The 4,963-nt window shown below is 38.5% G+C and overlaps 1 non-coding gene across 1 annotated transcript; it reads left to right on the top strand.

The window, feature by feature from the left end:
- Window positions 1-4,645: 4,645 nt before the first annotated feature.
- Window positions 4,646-4,749, top strand: LOC134803903 (U6 spliceosomal RNA). The gene has a single exon (XR_010146053.1). It is a non-coding gene; the product is annotated as a U6 spliceosomal RNA (small nuclear RNA).
- Window positions 4,750-4,963: the final 214 nt, after the last annotated feature.

Below are 4,963 nucleotides of genomic sequence, written 5' to 3' on the forward strand. Positions count from 1 at the left end.
TTTAATTTGCTTACCCTGCCCTGGGCCCGTAGCCAAATTACATTCGCTCCTTATCGATTCGATCTCTACGATCGCGAGCGACTGGTCGATAATGTTTATAATAACCTAGCCAAGAGGCAATCTTTTTAGTTAACGCTCATTCTACGCGCCAAGTCGGTAAAAATTAATTTTTGTCTGTGGTTCTCGTTCAAAACCGTCAAGAAACATCATCTGTCAGCTGTCAAGAGTATCAAGTGAACAGCGAATCTAATTTTGGAGAAAATAATTGTTTTATCGGTAAGCAAATTAAATATTTTGGTATTTGTTTAACTTAGTTTATCACAATTTCGTGATAAAATAACTCTATATAGTGTAATATTTGAAGAGTGCGTTGTTAATTGCATATAATTTTGACCTAAAGTTTAACAATTTCAGACAGCCGTCGTCCCCGCAGCCCCAACCAAGGCGGCGACGCAGCCAGAGCGGGCAAGAGCGGCTCCGCGGGCTCTTCTTCCACGCTGAGAAGTTCTCGCCAAGTTGGCACGTACAGTCAGAGCTGCCGCTGCAATGACGCCTTCATGGCAGTTACCAGTGCTAAGGACGTGCACTGCTGGCTTACTTGACCAGAAGAGACAATACTTTAAGCGTTAGTATTGATTCAAACCGTGAAGTGATATTGTGGACAGGTTTGCCCAAATCAGTGTAACCTCAGTGAACTCATTTACTTCATAGACTTCAAACATTTTCGAAATTATCAAAAGTCAAGCGGACATTGAATACATAGATGTTATGCATTAGATTTATCTATTAAGATCGCCGAGGACAGGAACACTTGGAAAAGCATGGTACATCGCGCAGGAAACTCTTCAAACTAGACACGACCTTCAGCAATGAAGACGCCGACTAAGAAGATGCATTACATAAGATAAAAGCTGCCTGTGAAACCAAAACTAATAAATCATAGTGTTACTTAATATTATTTTTTTATTACCTACCTGTCTTTGATTTTTGTTTACTCAGTAATAGAAATACCTAAGTGAGTGAGGCGTTAAAAATGAATTAAACACATCTTTATTATTTATAGTCAATGGAAATTTGGGAAGGTAATCTCACCCGCTAAGCTACTGGCTGTTCATATTTAACCTTTTGTATGCTCCTGTCAAAAATTTGTAATTTATATATCAATCATAATTGAATAAAATAAAATAAATAAATAAATATTGGGGACATCTTACACAGATCAACCTAGCCCCAAACTAACCAAAGCTTGTACTATGGGTGCTAGGCGACGATACACATACTTATATAGACAAATACAAACTTATATACATAGAAAACACCCATGACTCAGGAACAAATATTAGTGTTCATCACACAAATAAATGCCCTTACTGGGATTCGAACCCAGGACCATCGGCTTAGCAGGCAGGGTCACTACCCACTAGGCCAGACCGGTCGTTTTACAAAGACAACTTTTAAAAATTATTGCATTTTTTAAAGTTGAATATAGGTAAGTACATGGGAGCAGATCTGCTCCTAAGCATACCATAAGTTAAGGTGGTAACCACCATAAATAAATGCCATAAATAAATGAAACAATGATTGGGTTAAAAAGTTAAATTATATTTATTTTATTGAAAATCTATTAATGAAAGATGCAGCAGGTATTTTTTGCCAGCAGCATGAAATCAGTAGCCATGTTTGTACATATATTATGTACAGTGTTTTAAAATAGTAAAACAACACTCAATATATTTTTGTGGTTGTACATGTGACATAGTTTCTTCCCTTGACCCTGGCTTTGGAGCACCATAAAGTATTGGTTCATATGCCAAGGCTGCAATGAATATCCAAGTCACCTGAAACAAAATGAATGCTTAGTTTTTCAACAAACTCTGTAACATTTGGTTATAATACTTATTCTCTACCAGTCATATGACAAAAAAAAAAAACTAAATGTTTTGTGTAAGTACATGTTATGATTATTTTTATATAGTGTGTAAGTACAGTCAGCTGCAGAGAAAAGGTACCACCACTACATAGAAGTTTGTATGCAGGGGTGGGACCTTTTCTCTGCAGCTGACTGTATCTGCGCCTGCCAAAAGAAGTCATATACAATGTTTCATAATATGAAAAAGTTTCATTAATATGGTTGATAATGTATATGTATGACAACAGCCCGTCTGGCCTAGTTGGTAGTGACTAGTGACCCTGCCGGTTAAGCTAATAATCCTGAGTTTGAATCCCCGGTAAGGAAATTTGTTTGTGTAATGAGCACAGATATTTTGTACCTGAGTCATGGGTGTTGTCTATGTATTTAAGTATAGTTTGTCAAAGGACTGTCTCATTTCAAACAAAGACAGAGAGAATCATACTAGCTTTGTCATATACCAGTACTAGCACCCAAAAGATAAGTATGAGTATAGTTTTCCTGGTTCTTACTGACTGACAAATTGGTTTGACCATCTATATGTCGTAGTCAGATCGTATAATCCGCCGTATTACATTACGGCTAGCCGTTATCAAAAACAGGGGCGTTTTGAAATGCGGCGGTTCGACGATTAGCCGGATTGTCATTGCGATACGTTCTTCAATAAGGCGGCCAACGTTTAGCCGCATCGTACTACTAGTTTAGATTGTAGAGTGACCAGTTTTTTCGGTCGCCCACGTAACCGGAGTTTGACAATGTTTGCAATTTAATTTATTTTTACCATGGTCCCACCGCACTACATGTGTTTCTTTTCCAAAACATTTCCTTCACAACTTAAATAGACGGAGCCCCGCAAGCGGGGCTCCTATTTCTGGGCGGTTTGCCCTTCGGGCATCTGAAGCTACCTAACGAACCTAACCTACTTACCTACCTACGCTTTTTTCCCCAAAGTGTAATGTTTTCACGGACGTCTCACTAAATCAATAGGTAGGTAGGTTAGGTTCGTTAGGTAGCTTCAGATGCCCGAAGGGCAAACCGCTCAGAAATAGGAGCCCCGCTTCGCGGGGCTCCGTCTAGTTAAGTTGCGAAAGAAATGTTTTTTGAAAAGAAACAGTCCGACGAACTCCATTTTTGATGGACACCCCAGCGTTTGTCAGGCAGCGCCACGGGTGTTAAAAATGGGAACTAAAAACTGTCAAAGCGGCGGCTAATGACTCGCTGTATTACATTACGGCTAGCCGTGTTGAAGAACGTATGGCGCCGAATACATTCCGGCGGATTCTCATTCAGCCGCATTCAATCCGGCTAATCGTTAAACCGCCGCATTTCAAAACGCCCCTGTTTTTGAAAACGGCTAGCCGTAATGTAATACGGCGGAATATACGATCCGACTGCGACATATATATAGTTATCTAAGTACCCTAAGTACCCACAACACAAGTCTTCTTGAGCTTACTGTAGAGTCCGACTAGAAATTGTAGAAATTAAAAAGTAGCAACACTGTAGTCTCATCCCTTTCAAATCAATTTAAGAAAATGGGATGACACTACAATATTGCTAGTTGTTAGTGACCTTGCCTATGAAGGTGATGGTTTTGCTTCCCGGGAAGGGCATTTATTTGTGTGAAGAACTTTTGTTCCCAAGTCTTTATCTATATTTGTATAGCCTTTACCTATATACCTTTGCCTTTACACATTCAATTCACTTTCCTATTGAAAAACAAGTGCTTGCCATTGCGCATATGGGTACCAAATTTAATCTACACCGTTCATCGGTTTATATTTGATGACGTAACAGGAACACATTAGTTATTTTAGCATTAAACAACTGTACCGATATTCGGAACCTAATAATAATATTGAGAATGGCAACACTGCGTAGTCGGTCGTATTGTCCTTTTCTAGCATATACGTCCTTCTCTCTCCCACACTCCCACCATTCAGGCAGGTTGCTTTGACAGTTAAACAAGGGAAATTTTCAAGTCATTGGCTTGCTGTTTTTCCATCTGGAAGGTCGTGAAGCTAAACTGCTGGTGAGTTTTTGAATTTGTACCCCAGGTTTAGCTGACTATATTGAAAAACAGTTTCTAACGGTTTTTGCCGTTCGAAATAAATATTTAAATTTAGTTGTCCGATAAACTATCTAGCAAATAAAAACGATCCGGAATAGTGATGTGCAAGTGTTTTCAAAGGCTGCCTGCGCGCACCGTGGCTATGCCAATGAAAATACTAAAACACATATGTTAGAAAACACATCGAGCTGGTAAAGCGTGCACGTGTCACCATTAGAATTTAATTTTATACCTACATTAAGTCTCTTCCGAGTCTTGTTAGTTTAAATCTTTGTGTGTGTATAATAACGGTTGAAATTATAATACTTAAATGGTGATGTGTGGAGGCATACCCTTCAGTTTTCAAGTGATTTGTGTTTTCGAATACGAAAGGATCGGATAGTTAATACGTGATAAGTAGAACCTATGTATTGAGGTAGAAGTTTATAGACGTGTAGGTTTTATCTGCCCAAGTATCTATCAGCAATTTGTCTTTCTATCCCGTTCCGGGTTAATATAATATTGCAAAATTATTTTTTTGTGAATTAAATTGCTGATAAATAAGTGTACCCGCTTAGGAGTCGACGAAGCCCCGCCTTCGCGGGGCTTCTATTTCCGCTCTGAGGGACACAAGGTAACGAACAAACCTACATCGCAAACATTGCATTTATTTTTGTGGAAAGTGAGTACTTCGGCAGTACATAAACTTAAATCTGACTAGACATAGAGAGAGATTAGCATGGCTCTGCGCAAGAATGGCATGCGAAATCGTGAAGTATTTCACTCTTGATCTACCAACTTATATCTCTCCAACTAGATATTTAATTTTGAAAAAATTGTTAAAATGTAGGTAGGTTAAAATGTAGGTACCTACTTAAATAAATAACTTAGCAGGTACTTACAGCTTAAAAGGTTAAGGAAAATAACTCTTGCATGTAGTTGCTATATGTGCTTGTGTTATATTGGATTTGAATAACTTGATTATTAATTCGATACGTAACTAC

Source organism: Cydia splendana, chromosome 27 (genome assembly GCF_910591565.1).
Source record: "Cydia splendana chromosome 27, ilCydSple1.2, whole genome shotgun sequence".
Lineage (NCBI taxonomy): Eukaryota > Metazoa > Arthropoda > Insecta > Lepidoptera > Tortricidae > Cydia > Cydia splendana.